We start from the raw sequence: 21949 nt of genomic DNA, 5'->3' as shown, positions 1-21949 counted from the left end.
GTACTTTCTCTGGATCGCTCACAATTGACAGCTTGAAGATGCTCCATCCGTTCGGAGATAAATGTAAATGTGTGTGTTTGTGCAAGGTTAATGTATTCTGAACTATGCCTCTTATCGTTTAGTTTTTGAGTTATTAATATCTATCTGTTCGAGATACTTAACCTTCTGTGGCAACTGTCTGCTCGAAATGCTGTCCTCCCCCGAAAAATATTTATATTTCCTCACCCGCCCGCCGCTCGATTCGAATGTAGATGTGTATCATTGCAAAGTCGTGTACGGCTAGTAACCTCTTGCACATAATACATAAGTTTATTAAATTTAAATTGGCTTAATTGACCCTCATTCGTTTTCCGTTGCCCGTTTGCCCGTTGCCCGTATTTGCCGACAGCGTTCAAAATTGCTCCATGACAGACGACAACGTCGACAACATCGCTGTGTGTCTGTGTGTTTTTGTTGCTGCCTTGGCTGCCTTGCTGCCTTCATTGCTGGAGCATTCAAAGTCAATTGAATTTAAACGAATAAAACGAATATAACTACATACAATGTGGCTGTTGCTGCTGCTGCACAGTCTTATTGTTGCCGCATCGCATCGCCCGATTATGATTGCTGTTGCCGCCGGGGCAGGAGCGTCAAGTACTTGTCAAAAAAACATCAGAGGAGCTCTCACATTCAACAATTTGTCAGCGCAAGATGCACAAACGGAGCACAATAAATAGCTGGCTGAATGCATTCATCAGCTAAATTAGAATATACATAGATTAATCAGAGTACAATAACACTTAGTTAAGTGAGTCCATTTAAGCAGCGGCCATAAGAACAACAACAAGCCAGCAACAACAAAAACAACGTTGAAAATCTGTTGCATTTCCTGATTTGCATTAACTACGGCTATTGTCATCGCAGCCAATTTTGATTTGGCTTAATAGAATTTCATCTTTAAGGGCGTCAATTGGTTGAGATTCGAGTGGAATTTAATTTATTGCCAGTGATTCAGATACTCAATAGGTTTATATCAAAGAGATAAATTCTTATCTCAATTAAATTATATTTTTTGGAGAGTGTTCTTAAACAAAAATTTAATTAAATATGAAAAATATGCAAAAAAAAAAAAAAATTCATAATTTGGTGAAAGTCAAATGATTTCGTCAGTTTAAAAATCAGTATATAATTTGTTCATTAAAAATTAGGTTATGGTAAAATTTCAAATTTTTCAATTAGATTAAAATTTTATATTTTCTTTCTTCATTGAGCAGCTCTTTCCTTTTAATATTTATACGAGGCCTTTTAAATAAATTGCATTGCTTTAAGCTGAGATGAACTGAATTATGTAGGAAATGCTGCAGTATCACATACATACTTATATATTCCGGAGAATCGGGAAGAGAGAGTGGGTGTGAGATAGAGATCCGCACGAGGCGAACACTCATCGCTGATGTTGCTGCTTTCCATGTTGCTGCTGTTGCTGTTGGTGTTGCTGTTGGTGTTGCTGTTGGTGTTGCTGTTGGTGCTGCTGTTGGTGTTGCTGGTGTGCCTGTTGCCGCTGTTGACGACGAGAACGATGATTGCGATTATCGCGCCATGGAAGGGTCTTAACCCCGCTCGGAGAATTGACCAGTAGTCATCGATCTCAAACGTATATGTATATATTTATAGAGTTTATAATTATTGAGTATTTTGAAGGCAAAAGCTAGATTGTGTTAAGCACCGAGTTTTACAATTCCTTGAAGAGATTCGATTTGGAATTATTTCACAGTTGGGGTTTCGGTGGTCCAAGATATGAGATCTGCGATCTGCGATCGGAGGTCCGAGTTCGAGAACGCGGAGAACATTGCCGGTCGAGGGCGATTCCACAACTGATTTGTGCAGTGATCGCGCGGACAGTCGTTGGATTTTTGAAAATAACCATCAATTCATTACGCTCGCAGTGTGTGTGAAAATCCGTGTGTGTGTGCGAGAGATCGCCCTCATATATGCGTAGCATTGGGTATTTGTATTGGTGCGAGTCAATTCCGCAACAAGAAGAGCGATTTCCCCGCCCACTTTCCACTCGACGACGACACTTTCCACCCCGAACTGCAGTTGATTACTGACTGACTAAGCCGGCCATCTGAACTATCCCGCATATAGTCGAATTGAAACTGAAATTGAAATAGAAGCACTCGACTCGCCTCGAAATAGCCGCCTTCCATTCAGATGCGAGATTACTTAATCGGGCTCTCTCGCTCGTTACAATTTCAGTTCTGTTTTTGAGATGGAAAACTCGGATCTTAAATCACCACCGCCGACGGCTTTTCACACGAGCAGATTGTCCAGGCGCATAATAGATTAGGCTGGTCCCCTGTTTTTCCCCACTTGGTTTTCCTAATACGCTTGCCGGGATTATATCCACACGCTGGGGAGATTCAATTTTTGTCCACTTATGAGTCCGGCATTATGCACTTTTAGCGCTTAAGACGATCAAGTGCCATCATGTGGGTTCCTCAAAGGTGCCAAATGAATTACCGAGACTCTTATGTTCTCACCCTCATTTTATGGGGTCGCCATGTCCCGTTTGACCGCAAAATAAATGTCTCAAGTTGGAATTCCAAGTACTTCCTATCCACATTCATTAATTAAAAGGAAAAAGAAGAAAATGAGTCAGAAATATTTTTATTCATTTAAATTTTAAATTATACAGGAACTTGAATGAAACATTTTATACTTCTAGCATCTGCTTATTAAATTTAATCTTTAATGTGTTTGATAACACTTGACCCAAATTTAAGTTACGTTTAAGATACAACTGGCCTTTTGTAACGAAAACATCTCTAGTTGCCAAACTAATAGAAAGCTACATAGAACTTTTGAGATGAGATGAAATGTCTGTAATTAATTGAAATTACTCATCCAATCGATTCGAATGCAAGTTGACGCATCAATTATAGAGCTTTACTCCATTGCCTTCTTGTTTAAATTACAATTGCATGTATGACCTGAGGAATTACAATTCTGGCCCCTTCAAGTGTTAAGTTTCTATTGATTTTGGTTTGTGTAGAATTTAAATTATAATTTAGCCGATTGTAATCCTCAAATTAAACGGAATACAGACCTATCCACATGCCCCGCACTGTGGAGCTGCCCTAAAAATTAAGACTTGAATGAAGGAACTAAACTTGTGATTGCTGCTCGTATTTACAAGTTCTCATGAGCTCACAGATTCGTTTTTGTGTGCGGTCGCTTAGTTGAGCGAAGAATTTCAATTAATTCAATTGAAGCGGATCGCCAAGTAGGTAGTGGGCATCGTCAACAGCGCTCCGTTGTCCATTTCCATTTCCATATCTAGTGTGAATTCGAGATTCTTTTCGTAGCCACAGCCATACGAGTCTGTATGTACAGCTTCCTTATTACGGGGCATACATCATCAAATAGGCCACGAAATCTACACACATAGTACACACTTGTATGTGGAGCACGTAATTCCGAATAAGCGATTGTAAAACTCGAGGGCAGGACAAGTCAACTTAAATAGCTCTTACGGCTACCTCGGGGATCTAGGAGCCACCGTAGTACCACGGCCCCGCCCCCTTTTTTGCTGGCCACAAAACCAATAAAAAGGGACGAGGGCGTAACCCTTTCCCGGCCGTAACTTTTAGCGGGATAAAATGGAGGAAGTGCAAACCCACTCAATAGGTACATCGATTTTCGCACACTTTGTTGCGGGATGAAGTGGGCGGGGGGAAGGTAGAGCCATGAAAAGATTAAGGTGAAATCCACAAATTTGGCGCAAATGAATTTTCTTTTTATGTTTTTTACACATCTTAAATTTTTTATTATTATGCCATCCTTTGTTGTACGTTTTCGATCCTCATTCTATTACACTTCGCATCGGTTTCGCATCGCCAGGTGGCCCCTTTTACCCCACTTTTCCAGCGTTTCCCTTTTTTTCTCTCTAGCAGCGAATTGGAGAAATTTGCGTGCGTGTTTTGAATGAGAATTTGTTGCATATTTGCCTGCCTGTTGGCTTTTTTGGGGTTTTCGTATTTTTGTATCCTGGGCAAATGGAAAAAAATAGACGCGGTAAGTCGAAAGTGGAAATAGTAGGAGCAAAGATGGAGCCGGCGCCATCTGTAAACCCCTCTGCACTCCTCGGTCCCTCTTTCATTGCCCGTGTCTGCTGTTGTACAATATATAAACATTTACACACAGCCACACACACGCATTCGCATATCGTAAAAAAAGTAGCAAATTCCCCTGTTGCGTATGAATTTTTGGCTTCTTCGCTGAAGTAGAAAGCATTTTCGCTCTGGGTAAATGTGATTTATATTGATTGTAATCGCGGGAGTGGCGAAGGGAGTCCTGGCAAAGGCGAATGCGAAGGCGGAGGCGGGACTGCTCCTCCTCGCATCCTAACTACAATATCAGTGAGCATCCGACAAACAGCGATTCAGTTTGCAGAAATGAGAAAAAATATATATCCTCTCAATTTGTACACACAATCTATTCTGCAGCTATAGTTATGCCCTTGCCACCATGAGCGCAGCTTTTCCGATGCTTGGCTCAGTGCACTTGGAAAAAAGGGGGGTGTAAATATGATGTCTAAAATATTATTTCGATTTTTCTACTAATATGTATGGTATATACAAAGTGCTGATACAATACTGAATGTAAAGTTATTGAGAGTTATCAAAGCAACAACTATCAATCATTACATGACTTTCTGCTAATGGTATATTGATTTTAAAAGATTTGAATTGGAAGTAACACAATTTAAATGTACTTACATTTTTTTTTAATTTTTGTTTGAAGTTGTTAATTTTTTTAGTGCATATTTAGCGACTTCTGTTCGGATGCAGATGCAGATACAGATGCTGGCGCACTCAGCTCGAAGCCCACCGCCAGCCGCCAGCCGTCAACCGCCGAACGTCAACCGCCAGCAGCCTTGGCTGCAGTGCCACTTACATTTGACATCAAGACAACGGCAGCGTGTGCGGGTACGAAAACACCCCTGACCTCTGACCCCCCACCCCCCACCCCCATCCTCATCCATATCCCTCTAGCCGTAACCCCCATTCCGCAAACCGTTGCGAATCCCCTACCGAAACCCTCCAGTTGCCATTAGCATTAGCACGTTTTGTGTGCGCATTAGAGATGCCCTCATCTGGTCATAGGTGTACCATAATACTGGCTATGCACTTCAAGAAATGTGGTTAAATTAATTATAATAGTGGTTAAAGACATTGGATAATGAAGTACTAGAATGCTATTTTCAGTTAATCAAGGGAAAGCTATTTTTTTCTGAAAGGAATACAGATTCTTATGTTATAAACCTTGTTTCTTCACTCTGAGTATAATCTCATAATTTTATTGGATAGTATAATTAATTAGATGAAATTTTAAAAAATATCCCTCTTGGTATCACAGCCTAATCCTCTTTTTTTTAAGTGTGCTACGGATACGTCCATGTCTGAGTGGCGTTTCGCTGGAGGGCTGCCACGAATTTTGACTTTGTGTGACGTATCGCTGGCTCTTCTGAATGTCCCCCCCCTGCCTTCCCCTTTCCCGAGGACTTGGTAACCCCCCGCTGGGTGGTCGTGTCAAGGACTCGAAGTCCTTTTTTAATTTTAATTAGGTTGTAACACGTTGCTACGTGCTATAATTTGAATGAAGGCGTCGCCGGGAGAAAGGGAAAGCGGATCGGATGGATTGACAAACAGTCTGCCTAATTGTCTGCAACCGGGACAGCGGAAAGCCCAAGGACAAGACCGCCCCCAAAACCACCGCAACAAACGCCCAACGCCCACACACCCACACACCCGAGAACATCGCCATCTCACACACGCCCACACATAAATCAATCCTCTAGAACGTCGACTTACCAAAACGTAGATACATATATATAAATTTGTACGTATATATATTCGCATTCGGAGCAATTTGTCAATTTTTCGGTGCTCGCTTTTTTCGTCTGTCCCGTGATTAACATAAACCGCAATTTTCATTGCCGACAGGGCGAGACGACAACGGGCTGGAAACTTTCTTAATAATGTGGCCCGGACAACCCCAGCACACGCCAACCTATATATCTCCATATCCTCTCACCCACATCCACACCCACATCCCCTATTCACATCCACATCCACCTGTCTGCCAGGGGTTCGGACCCCAAAAAACCACCAACTCTCACCTCTCCCCCCGTCGAGAGGCTGTTGCTGTTGCAAAATTTATTGCCAGCAAAATAAATACGCAAAAGATGACATATGATTTGACCCGAAAGATAAAACTGTCTGAAAACAAATATTTCCGCTTAGAGTCCATCCGTAATGCGAGATGGGCGATTCGAGGATTCGAGGCGGTCGTGTTTATTTAAGGTTCTGGTTTGCTCCTTCATTATTAAGGACATCATTCAACTAGTTGAATCGGCCCCGTGCCCTTTTACCCTTCGACCTCTTTGGCCTCGCAGCCCCCTTAGAGCCAACAACCAACAGCCAGGCTGTCTGTCAGCCAACCATTCTTTTTGGCCGTAATTTGTACACGCATATGGATGTGGAAAGGCGACGCCACTCCATTTTACCCAGCAGCGAGCTGAGCTACTTATGCAAATAAACATAAGGAAACTCGCATATGGCGTGGATATACTTATTGTATATCCTTTCGCAAAGCATGGGGGCGGTGGTTCCCCCGGAATTTGACTTGTTATGAACGGTGGTTTGCGGAGCTAACTTGCGGCGCTCGGAAATACGATATTGTTAATTAATTTACGCCTTTATTGGAGCCCTCGCCTTGGCCTTTAGTCAGCACTTTCCCGCACCCATATCAAACTGAAATCATGTCAGGGGTCAGTGTGGGGAAAAAGTGTATCAAAAGCTCGTTAACGAACTGCTGCTGCATTGGATCCCAGAAGTTGGGGGCTGGAATAACATGACCAACAAATGATTAGGAATGCCGAGTCGAGATATGGAGATGTGGAGATATGGAACCCGGCCTCAGAAACACACCGTAATTGAATTAGCAACCGGATCAGTGCATCGAATTACTCCCGCAAGCAAAGCCTTTTTCAAGCACACTTGTTGATGCTCACTCATCTTGGCAATGTTTTTAAAAAGAGAAAATAAGGCAGTTTCTCATAGAAACCCCTCTTCGCAGACAATTGTATGTTAGTCTGGGTTAAAATCGATTGCAGTATCATTTGAAATAAATTATGTGATGAGTTTTAATTGGAAAGCATCCAACAGATGTTTAAATAATTGGTCAGCTAACATGTAATTAAACACAATGTGCGCTAAAGAAGAAAAGTAAGCCAAAACTCTTATACACCAAACCAAATTTAACGTATGTTAATCCAAATGTTCAGCTGGATTTTTGTTGCATTTGTTTACTAAGTTTTTTTAAAAGACCATCAAACGTAAGAAAGACTTTATTTAAATACAAGAATCACATTTTTATAAGATCCAACTTTTGAGCTGTGTATATTAGAATCTTTCATTTTGTGTAAAATAAATGTAGAACATGTAGATAGCCACGAATTGTTGCGCCACCTACCGGCTTTTAAACTATCTGGCAACCTCCATGCATTTAACGGTTCTCAGATAAAAAAAGAAATATTAAAAACAGATGAAGTGTAAATTTGTTTTTTATTCACAATTTGATATTTAGTTTTTCGTAAGTTTTAAGTCCATAAATTCTTTCTGTGTCTACTGGTTTCATATTTATCTGCCCACAAACACACTTTAAAGGCGCTAAGACTCATACAGTAATTTTCCCCTTTGGCTAAATGGAAACCGAATTTATTAAAAATGATTTATGGCCTAACTGAGCACTTATTCAAGGCGGCTGAATTAATTGAAGCAGCTCGTTTAACAAAGTGTGAATAATGGCGGCCAAATCACAGACAATTATTTTGTTACATCCCTGATTGGCTGCTAACAAGATTGGCGACGTGCAGTGCATTTTCATCCGCTTTCATAATATTTAATATCATATTTCCCATGCCTTGCCAACTCTCGTGGCAATATATTTTGCAATTTACTTCACAACACCTCGGGTTACCATCGGACATACTTGTGGATGGCCGGCCGGCCAATACATATTCATTGGCCAATCGATTTGTGCGCCAATATTTCTCGCCAATTTGCGGCCCCAGCGCCAGGGTCTAGGTCCAGTCGCCTTTTGTGCCAAGACCTGGCCTCCACTGCCCGTTCCAAAGTGGCAATAGATTGGTGGAGAGAGGAGGGGGAGGGGTTGGCGACTGGTTCCTGTTTCGATCTTTCTGCATGGGCACATTTTTCAGCTAGTTCTTCTAATCAATTGCCCCAACTCGACGTCGATTACTGCCAGCGGTTGCTGCTGGCTCTGGGCCTAAATCCTTACCTCCCCCTCCCCACCCTTCTTACCTTCCTCCTCCTCCTCCTTAACTGTCCCCGCCCCAAATTGGAGGCATGTCCTGCTGTCCGTTGTCTCTGTGCGTCGGGCACTCACGGCATTTGTTGCCAGTGCCAGACTCTCTGGGCCTGCACTCAAAAAATTGCACACGAATGTCACATTGGGTTTTTATACCACATTAAATAACTATTAAATATTGAAAAGATAAATATTAAAGTAAAATAACACTATTATTTGTGGAACTACTATATTCTTGATTTTTTGTCTTTAGATAAATACCATGTGTTCAAATATTTCTATTCAATGGTGATGTATTTAAATTTGTGTTCATATTTTTTAAAATGTAACTAGGTTAAAAATATATTGTCGTTTTTCTCACTTAAAAAAAAAACAGATTTAAAAATGTCGTTGAAAAATGAACGCTGAAAATCAAAATAATATTTTGAAAATTTGCCAGTGTCGGACCCCTCGCTTATACCTCTTTTCTCCACCTCCCCCTCCCCCTTCCCCCCTCGACTAGTGTCCGGTGTCCGCCGACAAAAATGTCCGTCGTCCGTCGACTGTCGACCGTCGGACATCGACCGTTTGCCCAGCGGGCGGGTTTCAAGCGCGTGTCAGCGGCAGCCGTAAATGATGTCCAGTTGGCCATAGAGGCATATATTCCACGATATATGTATATCCGTGTGCGTGTGTGTGGTTGTGCAGGGTCTGAGGCTGGGGGATATATCGGGATATATCTGTGGGTGGGTCGGAGGGCGTTGGCTGGCGAGTCCGTGACAGAGTGCTTCCACTGGCGACTGCACGCTGCGTTTTGATTTCGAGTTATTGCAGTCGAACGGACCAGCAGCAACAACCAGCTGCATTTATGGCTTGTAATCTGAATCTCAGTTGGTCAAAAAACGGGGAAAAAATTAATTTTGCACACAGAACAAGTTTAAGTGGCAAAAGGGGCGAAGGGCGAAGGGCTGCAGTTTTGTTTTTGCTCCTTGTTGCCCCTTTGGGCTATTTTGCCAAACTAGTTTGCCCGGTAACAAAACTTAAAAATAAAAACAACCACCTAGCTGACAGCAACAAAAACTGTTGCACATTTCGAAAAATAAAAAAAAAAACAGAAAAGGTGAAAAAAACTAAGAGCGAGCAAAACAGCAAATTGCAGAACGAACTCGAAACAGCAGAAGAAAAATAGCAAACAAATTTACTGCCAATTTGCTGCTCATTTCGTTTAGAAGGTGACATGGCCATGGCTCCCATGCGTGGTTTTTACTGTGGGTTCGGGGGGCGGCGCTGGTGGGTGGGGTGGCGAAAGGGGGCGTGGCAGCTGAAAGTGCGCTTCTGGTGGTCGTGGTCTTGTGTGCACTTTGCGCGTATGTGTTTCGCATTTTTACACTTAATTGCTCCGCTTTGCTCCAAATTGAACTGCCCAGAAATACTGAGGAGAGGCGGTGGGGGAAAAGAAGGGGGGCGTGGCAGGACAAGCCAAAGCTCGACCCGTGCACAAAAAGCGCAACTGCAACTGCAACAACTTTTTGGCAGGCAGCAACATGCAACACGCACACAAGCTCACACACACACACACTCATTCACACTCACATACACATTCGCATGTTCGAAGGGCTTATAAATTTTTGGAGCACATACACACATGCAATCGGGGTTTTTGGGAGTTTTCGGTTAGTTTCCGATAACGTTTAAAATGCCAATAGACCCAGCGAGAAACCTTTGAACAAACACCGAACAGCCAGCAGAACAAACAAAACTATTTTCGCCGCGATAATCGCCGTCAATTGCAATGCAGCAGTTGCAACTGCCCCTCTTTTTTGCCCTTTTACAACTTTCCTCGAATTGCGCAATTTGCGGCAAGTTGTGTAAAACATAATTTTTGGGCAATTTATTGCGTGTTTGGATGGGCGGGCACCGATTGTGGGTATATCGAGGCGTGGCAAAAAGGCATAAGGGCGGCCAAAGGGGGCGTGCCGCACCCATCACTCATCATCTGGCCATCCACACATTGGTGAATAGCAATGGGACCATCATTTCATTCAAATTTATGCGCTAAAACTTCCGTTCATTTGGCCCTTGAATCAAGTCAAGAGAATTGGCAAAGGAATGGTGGAAACAAAAGCAATGAGAGATAGTTCTGCATCAGGGGAAAATCTTTTCAAATAAGGGAAAGGTTATCCCTACTGAAATTATAACAATTCGAGTATAATACGTTTACTTACTGTTACCTATGTTTAATAGATAACTACAATTGAGGTTTCAGTACCAACAATTTTTTTAATAAATCAAAGTGCTTTACATCTTTATATTCTTTCTATCTAAAACCCCCATTTAAGTCACATTTTTCCTGCAGTGCAGTCGAAGGAGATTGGAAGCAGAGAGGTAAGAAATGGCTGGGTTATTCATTTAAATTATAAATGCATTCGGAATGTTTAATTTTTGAATGGTGTGTGTGGCCGGGAATGGAGGAGCCATGCTGCTGGAACCGGGGACCTGCACTCCTTTTCCTTCTTACAAAAGCAGCACATTCGATTCGCATTAATCTTCATTTGTTTTAGAATAGACTGGCGCTGCTGGTCGGCTCCTCAGCTGCCCCTCCCCCTCCGTTTTTACCGCCCTTCGTGGCAAGCTGGCTCCTTGCTGCAAAAGGACAAATACAAATCTAAAGCAGAAATGTCTGCGGAATCGATGGACGACGACATGGTCGAAGGACGAGATTGGGGGAGCTGGGAAAACGCAACGAACAGAAAGCCATAGGTCATAAATTAGATTTTCCATTAAGCATATAAAAGCACCTTTTGGTTATCCTCAAATGCGTTCGCCCTCTCCTGCCCCCAATTCCCCCCTTTTCGCCCTTTTCCCTCCCCTTTTTCCCTTCGTCGACAAAAGGAGAAATCCAACTTTGCTGCAGAATCGAAGAAAAGCATTGAATAAACGAGTGAGCTGGCATGCGACAAGCGGCAGCAGGCAGCCTAAGATTGTCCGCAGGAGGTGCTCCTTCCTGTGGCCCTCCACATCTCACCTCGTCCTTTTCCCGGAGACCCCTTCCCCAGTCGAAGCTGTTAGCCGGAGAAAGGGCACACAGGAAAAAATACATTACTATATTAATAGTTAACCAAACTTTTCTCTCACACCTCTGCATTTTAAATTTAAATTTCTGTAAACGTCTTAAATATTCTGTTCATTTGGTCCTTGAATCAAGCAAAAGTAATTGCCAAAAGAAAGAGAAAATAAATATAATAAAAGATGGTTGAAGAGATTATCCCGTATTCCAAAGTCTTAAAAAAAAAATAAATGCTATTAAACGCCTCTAAATGTAGTTTCATAATAGGATTATTATTCTCTTTGTCCCAGCCACACTATAGAATGTATATCCTTTCTGGCCATTCGGATAGATAAAATCCTAAAACAATATTAACCAAGGACTTTTTTCCTGTGCAGTGGAAGCGGCAACGGCAGCCATATTGAATGGATTTGCACAAACGTGCAGAAAAACTTTTGCTGACACAAAGGATGCAAAAAGGTGAAAGACGCAGCGCAGTTTCCCCCAGGGAAACTTGGACAAAGTAAATTTAATGCAATATTTTTACATACCTATACATACAGTCGCTTCGCCTTCAAGTTGGCAATGGGGGGAAACTCTTATTCCAACTCGCACTTTCCCTTTGCGGAGACTTATTGGTGCGAATTAGTTTAATCAGCGACTGGCGCTCCATCGAAATCCCGTTAACGTAATGGGCCTTTTTGGCAGACCATAAAAAGTCATATAAACATTTCAATTAACGAGTCGCCCACGTCGCATTTGGCCACGTTTCGCATCTGGATGGAGGTGGCAGTGGAAATCTACCTGACAGGCATCGACGAATGAGCCGTGGATTTGATAAATTGAAGGCAATACCAGACGCTGGCGACCATCGTCAGCAGTAGCAGCAGTTAGTGAGCCATCCCCATGGAGAAATCGCAATCGGAGAATCGCAGCTAGCCAGCCAGCTAGCTCGTTTCAATTCATGCCATTGCCTGGCTAATTTAGTGAGGAAATGGACACGGGGGCGTTTGGGGTGAAAGGATCCAGGGAGTCGCAAAAAGTCGAGGGGACGAAGGCGACGACACAAAAGTGTCGTATTCAAGGTCATAAAACGTGCGTCATGGCCGGTAATCAAAGCATGAAATTAATTTCCAATTGATTTTGGCCCCCCAGTCGCCGGGGCCAATCGCTGCAGGAAGTTGACCGGCGGAAGTGCGAAACGATAAACAGCAAGGACGAAGGACGAACCCAGCCACCCAAAACGGGTGACATCCTTCAGCGGTCGAGGGAGCAGCTGGTGCAACCTGGAAAGCGGCAAGGGAAGAGGGGAAGGGAAATGGAAGGGGATTAGTGGACGCCTGGTCGAGAATGTGCTGAGGGGGCATTAAACGATCAGGCATTTAATGACACCCGGTCAGCCATTGATTTGCCAAATACATGTACGATGTACGAAGGACTCGAGGTCCGAGGTCCTTGTTCCTCGCTCCTCGCTCCCCAGTTCTCCGCAGGATGACGAAGCGGAGGAGAACACTGGTGATGACTTCGACTCCGTTTGAGTCAACACAGCCGCAGGGATTGTCAATACCAAAAAGCCGGTCAGGCATGGCACATACTTCATCCACGAGGGGCGACACACTTTAATTGGGCTTTGACCTAAATTTGTACTTCCTTTTTTGCAATTTACCTAAATTAACAGATTAAGCTTTGTGCTAAGAACCAAGAAAATCAAACATTTATCTTTAAAATTATGTATAAGTAAATATTTTATCAATATTTTTGTGAGAATGTTAAGCAATTTATTAGTTTGCATATTTCATTTTGAGAAATTATAATTCTCTTTGCTTGTGAGAGGAAGTTATTTTCTCTGAAATAAATGTATAGCCTCAATTATCAGCAGGGCTGCATATTTACTTTGGGAAATACTTAATGTTTTCATTCTATAAAAAGCCATTACCCTAAGCTTTAAAATTGAATTTATTTTGCTTTGTTGTTTTGCCCATCATGTTTTTAATTCCAGAGTTTAAAGTTCAAATATTATTCCCTCTTGTTATTATTTGCGCTTCGTTTCCGAAAAATGTGCGTTAATCAAACTGCATGTTTTGATTTCATCAACTGAGGAAGCGGCCCTCGCTGCTCGTAAAACTGGCGACCAACCGCGCAGAGTCGGCCGAGGCAGGCATTGTTGGGAGGCGCCACTGCCATCAATTCGAGCGGAATGCGGGATGAAAGAGGAGGGAGGAGGGGGTAGAGGAAAACTGGGGGGAGTGGAGGATGGACGGCAGATGGCCATCTGGCCAGCTGACAGACCCCGCTCTCCCGAAACCAAAAAGCTGATGCTCTGCATCTCCATCTCCATTTTCGTTTTCATTTCTCAGGCCTAGACCACAAAGCACAAACAACTGAAGCGGGGCATTTAATGTCGCTCTGGCTGTCATCGCCAAAATCGAATAACCAAAAACAGAAAAGGCAAAAAGGAACCGGCTGAGAGAGAGAGAAAAAAAACGAAAAAGGCCAAGTAGTGGAAATGGTCGGAATGGCTAGCAAAACGAAAGCGAGTGCCTGACGAAAAAATATGCACAGCATCCGTGACGTTTGTTCGCTCGTTGACGCCCAAGCTGCTGCAGCATGGGGCAGCTGATGTTGTCCCGCTTTCCCCCCTCCTCGCCTCTTCCCCTGCTTTTCCTGCCGCCGTAGCTTTTGCTGCCACCGCCGTTGCCACAACCACCAGCGGTCCATTCCCCAGAGCTGTCACTGTCGCCGAGGCTCAGGCATAGGCTGTTGCTCCTACTCAACTAGGCACTCAAAAAAAAAAACCTAGACTTCAAAAAATGTAAGAAAGTAAAAATACAAAAATAATTATTAAAATAGAAAAATATAATTCCCGAACTTTAAAAGGATACAAGTTTCCATTAACATATTACTTTTATTCTTTTCTGTTAATCTAGGTTTATATTGGTTACAAGTTATAAAAAAAACTAATGGCAAATCTTGTGATTTTACGCCAAAAGCATAAGTGCCTTTATCACACACACTTACATAGCAGTTAAAAGTTTTATTATGCTGTCAACCCATTTTTTTTTTTAGTGTGAGCTCTGGCCGAGATGTGTTCATGTCTAATGTCGAAATGGTTAGTTTCACTTTTTGCGTCAGAAATCGTAAAATTGGATATAAAATTTTACGAGCGTGTGGCTGGCTCTCGTCCCGATTCCCGATTCCCTGCTCCCGGAGTCCAGAATCTCGAGTCTTGAGTGTTCTGTTAGCTCTCTCGTCCTGCGTGGGCCTCACACAGATACAAAATGCCCACTTACACACAGAGACAGAGGCAGAGACACAAAGAAAGCACAGAGTGAAATTTGTCCTGCAAATGGCCGCCTGTTTTTGGTCACGGCACAAATTTTGACGCTTGACTAGCAGTGGCAGCTGAAGTTGAAGCCGAAGCCGAAAGCTGAAGTGGCAAGCAGAAGCGGCCAAAGACGAAAAGCGTCGACGGCATTTTGTTTGCGGCTATAAATCATTTATGCAAGTTGCCCTGCCCGTTTGCGTTGAAATAAAAATTTAACAGAAATTTGTTTAGCAATTTTGCTGGTTAAAAATGCAGCAGCCCTCCCAATCTCCCAATCTTCTTGTTTGGCCTTTTGTTCGAACGCTGAATTGTTGCATTGAGAGGGCTATAACATGCAATAATCTCACATCACACAAGACGGGAATTGGGGGCGCCCGCTCCGGCAGGATACATATGTCTATATGTATATTCATGAGCAATATATTTTATAAGCATCATTGTGCATATTGGATAAAAAGTAAGCTTAAAATACAAAAATATTCCCTTGCAGGCAGCAGGCAGAAGGCGGAGGCAAGTAAAAGCAATCAGACGCCTAGCCAGCCAGTTTGCTTTCCCGGGCCATTTTTCTCCTATCAGAAGTTCACCATTGTGGGAAATGCTGTGCGGGGCCCCAAACATCCTTTCCCTTTTCCCCACAACCAGAACCAGAAGGCAGAACCCAGAATCGAGAATCTAGAACTCAGAACGCAGAACCCAGAAGCCAGTAGCCCGAATACTGAATACCCAGGGAGAGGAAGGATGTGCCGAGTTTGGAATGTGTTTGTAAGTCTATTGTAACAGCAATATAAGTGCGAGGATGTGGGGGCGACTAAGAGCTCCAAGTCTACGGCAGCACCAGCAGCAACAAAATATTTACAAAATTGTAATGGAATATCAACAGATCATAAAATCATGCACATTTTATTTGTCGTAGTCGTAAAATGTAAAAAAACATCTACCCACACACATACACACACACACACACACCCATAGAAACACCCACTTGGAAATCCTGGCTGGGAATGGATAAAGTATATTGAAAATAAAATGAAAATATTTTATGTGCATTACAATGGCAGCGTGTGGCAATATCTCGAGTACAAGTACAAGAAGGACGGATAGAAAATTGTGGCATTTATTAAATGGCTTTGGCTTTAGCTTTTTCTGTGCCTTTTCATTCGACTCGGCTTATTTCATTTTACTACCGCACAAGGCTGGCTGCTTAGCTGCATTATCCTCTGGGTGCCACGCCCCCTTTCCACGGCAATTACTTGATTGGGCGGCATATAGAGCTGGGCTTTAAATTGAATTAGGAAAAGTGCAGTGGCGGTGCAGGAATACGACCAAAACAAAACTCAAGCCACAAAATAAGCTGTGCACGGAGAAAAATTAGATTTATTAGGTATAAAATTTTAATACTAGGTATATAAATAAATATATAGTTTAATTTTTAGGAAGTAAATAAATAACACTCTCATATAAACTTTCAAAATTTTTGATGATAAAAAATTACAGAAAATAAAATCATGTTCCTTATTGCCATATAATATTTATAAGGTTATTCCCTTAAGTGTACCAATACTGCCGCAATAACACGGAAGGCCAAACGACTTAAACAAGTGTCGCCTTTCAAAACTTTTTAGCTAATTTCCAATTTTAACGAAGAATTTTTAAGCATCAGGCACGCCCTGCTTTTTGGGGGGCGTTCGAAAGCCTGGACAGCATCAAATTCACTTGGGTGCTCGCAGTTAACGAGAAAATGTCTGGCAAACACTTAAACTTTTACGATGAGATGCAGTCAACGCGGTCTGCACAGTGGGCTGAGTGGAAAACCAACGCCAAGTTCTTGAACTCAATTAATAAATATGTATTCAAACGAATATAGGGAAATAAAATAACTTTAACTACAGAGAAACTAGGACATTAAAGCTGAACCCACAAAACCTACTCAAAACAATAATGTGAAAGTAAAACCTGATTGCTTGTATTATTCTTTTATGTGGGTAATTAAAATCAAGACCGAGATATACAAATACGACACATTCATAATCAAGAAACAATCTACGGTGACAATCCCATAAAAATCTGTTTTATAGTTTAAACAACCTTTCCAAAGCTCATAAACAGTTTAACATTTATATACCCATACTTATCTTTATATGTGCATAGATGGCTTAAATGGAACTCCGATATGAATATCTGGATTTGTCCATTTAAACGACACTTTAACTGATGTTGATTGATTGCCCAACATAATGAGTTGCAGGTGCATTTGTATGGGCCGCGGTCAATGGGCTGTGAAATGTGAAAACTAATCCATTGGAACGCCATCGGTTCAATGACAATTGAATGGCGGCCAAGAGGAGTCATGGGGGAAATCAATTAAGTGGGTATATGCGTAACAGCCGGTCGCCATTAGCAGTTAACAAAAGCGAGCACCGAAAGGGATTTATATAAATTAGGTTTCCTTAATTAGAAAGGTAAAATGTGGGGGAAACGTATCCCGGAACAAACTGCGATACGAAATCAATTACCTTAACCGCAGGTGCTAAATTATGCATTTAAGGTAGCTCCACTTTGCGATTCCGATAGGATTTCGAGTCCACCGTGCGATTTTGAATGCTTTCAGCCCTCGGGAATTGGGCCTTATGTAATCGCCTTGGAAAACAGTCAGTGTCGACGTCAGTTGAGTGCTTGAAATAGCATTGAAAGGCTAATCCCAAACCAAAACTATTAACTGAATGCTAATTATTGGCAGCGCCTGAGCGTCGGAAGTGCCGAGTGTCCCCGTAAAAGGTATCCAGCTATTTTTAGGCCATTCTCTGGGGCTGACAATTTCACTTTATGTCCGCTTTATGTGCGGCCACGCCAAAGAAAACAGAACCTGGACAAGTGCCGAAACGAAACCTACGTAATTGAACACGACTGACACTAAAAACAACCAACCAACCAACCAACCAACCAGCCAACCGACCGACCAGCCAACTGGCAGACCGACCAACTAACCGAGTTACCAGGCTTTCGACCAGGTCGAAAACATCAAGCAGAACCCCAGCTAAAGAAGCGATAAAAAGGAGATAAAACCCTCAAAAAAAAAAAAGAGCCTGGAGTGAGAGATAGAGGTAAGAGTGGTAGGAACACTATACTATTCACCGATCCCCCATTCCGACCGATACCGTAGTTATGGCCACAACGCAACTGAAGTAAATAGTCTTGTTTTATGGTTTATTTAAAAGTCAGCCGCCGGGTGGCCAGCAAAGCGATAAACAAGCAAGTCACTCCCAACTAGACAGGACCATTCCGCACTCTTCTCAACTCAACTCGAGTCGACTCGACTCCACTCCGTTTGACAATTGAACACTCGGAGCTGGTTGACCTGCAATTCCAGCCAGGAAGAGCAGCCGGCAAACCTGCCGAACGCCTGTCAGCCAGCTTCCTCCACATTCATCCTCGTTCCCCTCTGGCTTCTCACTCCCAAAGCCAAAAATTCATTTGCCCGAAATTACAAATTACGGCACTTGCAGTCACTGCCACTATCGCAGAACCATGGCTCAGACACCGACACTAAATGGGCACACCGAGAAAATTTACATCGAGAACTTACAAATAATGCCCTCTTCAGTTTTAATTTGTATTCCTAGATTGACTGCAAAAGAAGCTTGCTTTTTTATATTTTAAGCTAGCTGGAAAGTATCTAAATAAATTATTTAATATTGTTTGGATTCTCAGAAACTTAATTCTTTTTATTTGGAAACAAAAGTTATGAAAATAAAGAATATAAAAGAGTCATCTCTCCAATTAAAACGCTATAAAAAGACATTAATCTATTCCTAAGAAGCTCATGAGATAGTGCTAATTTATTTATTTTCTAAAAAATCCTACTCATTAGAAAAAATAGTGTTGATATATAAAACAGAAATAGGACAAGTAGAAATAAGCTTATAAAAAATCTACCCCTGAGAATGAAATGCAGATGGTAAGCATTTTTAATCTAGTTTTAACCTACTTGCCACGCAAAACGTGCTAATTATGAGAGAAGCCTCTTTTCTCTGGCATTTAAGCCAGGTTTTTTTTCCCCTGTGTGCGGGCGATTGTTGGATTGGTGGGGGGAGTGGTGGGAGGGGGAGGGGAAGGGGGAGGTGGAACGCACCGAAAGCGGTAGTTGGCTAGCAACTATTAACTCAACAAGCATAAAATGAAGCAGTCCCAGTCCAAGAGGATGCCCAGGTCTGATTGCGGTGGGTTTTTGGGTGGCTGCTCCACCGGGTGGGGTCTGTAGGATGCTGGCTGTTGGATGCTGATGTCTGGGGGCGAAGGTCGGCGGCTGAGCCCCGGCAAATATGCCGACAGGAGCGGCTGATACCGTTGACGGGCGACCCGGTGACAGGAGACAGGAGCCAGGAGACCGGAGATCAGGGTGCAGACAAGCGGAGAAAACTGAAGCCAATGCCAGGGTTATTACATTTGCATGCGGACCCCATTCTACCACCAGCCAGCAGCCAACTTACTATGGCCCATATTTCAAAACCGTCGACACTCTCTTCACGCAGGGTGTTTTAAAAAAAGAAAATCCTGCAACCCACGAAAAAGAGAGAAAAAAAAAAACAAACTAAAAGTGGCGAAGGAAAGCGCACAAGTCAAAAGGAGGCGCAATTATGACAAAAGTATGCCTGGCATAAATTTCCCAACAACCTCGTTTCGCACTTGTTAGTGTTGGTGTTGATGTTGATGCTGATGCTGATGGCCTTGCCACCGAGCCAACCAGCCAACCAGCCAAGCAGCCAACCTTCCAACGAGCCATCGAGCCACCCAAAAAGCACTCCACACCACCCAGCACCACCCACTCGAGGATGTTGTTATGACATTTGTTTGCTGCTAAATAAAGCGAGGCATTAAAGTTAATGACGCCCGGGCAGGTTGCTTAAAGTGCCAACCACCCGCGGCCAGCCACCGCCATATATATATATATGTATACTTATATATATATGTATGCACACACTTAACCCACAACCGCCGGGCAGGACAGACATTCATCCAACAAACCAGAAAGCACCCGCAGGGGCGTGGCACCGCCCACTGGCAGGGCGGAAATTAGAAATTAAGTCGCGCGCTGTTTGAATATAAATTTAATTAATGTTACACAAATGCTTAAAAGCTGTAGTTTGTTTGTCCTAGACCGCCGACACGACAGCCGCACCACTAGCTCCACCAGCACCACCCATTGGGAGCAGTAACAACAACAACAACAGCAACATAAACAATAGATGGGGACCCACCAGCAGCAGTCAACTCTGACAGGCAACAGCACGCGCCTTCCGCCTTCCGCTTTCCATTTTCCATTTTCCGCTCTCGGTTCTGTGAACTTTGGACGCTGTTTAATAGTTTTCAAACGCCTGTCTAACTGACGCCTTCCGTCACTAATATGTAACCGCAGGGCGAGGGTCGATCCACCAATTAGGCTGGCAAAGAATTAAATTAATGCAGAGCAGCAGAGAAGTATCTTAACTCCAAACAGAAAGTTGCTCTTCATGCGTTTGCATGTATAAAGTATATATTTTTTATGTGCAAATCATTTGATAGAAGATCTTTATTATAACAAGATATTTTCAGACATTTTTTTATAATTAGTAAATTTATAAATTACAATTTAAAAAAGATAACTTATACTTTTTTTATTTATTTCGTTGTATAGTACAACCCCAATTACATTTCATTCATTCTGATTTAAGTACAATTGTGCATTTGGTTACTTTTTTGTAACATCCTAGGGCTTTAAGAATTTCGCTTGCAAAGATAATGGGCCAACCCTCTGCTAGTTAAGCCTGACTCACAGGGAAAGCCACTCGGAGTGGTCATCGCATTTCGGGATTCGTGGGAAAAGACCAGTCCGAGTGGGTTTATTTGTACGGAACTCCCGCTTGCGTCATGTGTTAACCACCTCCAACCTCCCGCTGATGCAGTTCATTAATTATTTGGCCGAAAGACCAGCGGGTTGTCACTGCTAGTCACATTTCCCCAACTCGACCAACTCGTCCAGCTCGTCCAGTTCGTCCAGCTCGCCTTTTTCCTCAGCTTTTACCCTTCGCTTGTTTGCTCGTGTGTGAGAATCGCTTTGGCCAGCGCAAAGTCGCTTAATTAGTTTCAGTTGAAGTTTATTATTAGCGCAAACTTTGACATCGATAACAACGTAAAGTCATTAGCATTTGCAGCCAGAGTTTGTCACGGTGACTTTTGCTAGTTCGTTCTTACTTTCGTGGGAGTGGAAATGTTGATGGACTTGCGATTGGCTAAATGGGATTGCCGGTGGAATCGGAGATGGCTGTGGAAGTGGCAGTGGAAGTTGTTGGCCACTACACGACAATGCTTTCAATGCCACTTGCTGTTTCTTCGTCCAACTTTGCATACAAGCCAAATTACATTTCACTCCCTGCATTCTGCACCCCGAATTCTCCATTCTGCACTCTGCACTCTGCAGATTTCGGCCATTTGCATCTTACAACAGGACGCCGCTGGCCGCGTTTCATTAGATTCGGATCCAGATTCGGATCGGGAGGCTATATGTCTCATCCCCGCGGCGGTGTCATTAAATCATGCTAAATGTCACTGACTGTTGCCGTCACTCCGAGTCGCGCGCTGCGCCAATTGCCCCAGGCGTTGCATGCCCCAACACCCGCGATTCCCCGCACACCCCTTCTGCCCAACAAACAGACCCTGCTGCGGTCTCAAATGCAAATAGCAGTCGCGCAACAGCATTTCCATGGAATTAGTTAACGTTTACCATCGCAGTGCCGCCGTTGTTGCCGGCAACAATAACCACTAAGCACACGTAGAGAATTGCAGTGCCAAAAACGCTTGGCATTAGCCAAACACACTTATCCCACTATTAAAGCTGATTCCGAAATGGCATACAAGGAATTCCCAAATACTAAGTATAAAACGATTCAAATGTTGGTTAAACAGGAGGAAGATGTGAATGTTAACAAACAAAGTGAAATGATAATTATTACCAGTTACTTAAATTAGTTAATTTGTTGAAGTTGCAAAGTTGCACTGAAAAAAACAAAAACAGACATAATATTTAAGATATATTTATTGGTTCTTCATTGTAAATTGACTTGCACTCACTTAATTAACAAATAAAAACCCAATTAAATATTTAGTCAAAAATAAAAGCCAACAGAATACTTCAAGCCAAATGTTTACAGTTTGTAAATAAATTTTGTTCGAATATAAATTTTAGCAAG

The 21949-nt window shown here is 42.7% G+C and overlaps 1 long non-coding RNA gene across 2 annotated transcripts; it reads right to left on the bottom strand.

Annotated features, from left to right (window-relative positions):
• Positions 1–290: 290 nt before the first annotated feature.
• On the bottom strand, positions 291–2101 carry LOC108091671. 2 transcript variants are annotated; one of them, XR_001771409.1, is made up of 3 exons: positions 1358–2101; positions 542–737; positions 291–485 (listed from the first exon to the last, which is right to left on the bottom strand). It is a non-coding gene; the product is annotated as an uncharacterized LOC108091671 (long non-coding RNA). The 2 variants fall into 2 exon arrangements; XR_001771408.1 differs by having other exon boundaries at positions 291–737.
• Positions 2102–21949: the final 19848 nt, after the last annotated feature.

This window comes from Drosophila ficusphila, unplaced genomic scaffold (assembly GCF_018152265.1).
Source record: "Drosophila ficusphila isolate 14025-0441.05 unplaced genomic scaffold, ASM1815226v1 contig_791, whole genome shotgun sequence".
Taxonomy (NCBI): domain Eukaryota; kingdom Metazoa; phylum Arthropoda; class Insecta; order Diptera; family Drosophilidae; genus Drosophila; species Drosophila ficusphila.
Note: the sequence above shows the minus strand (reverse complement) of the source record. Positions and strands in the feature narration are given on the sequence as shown.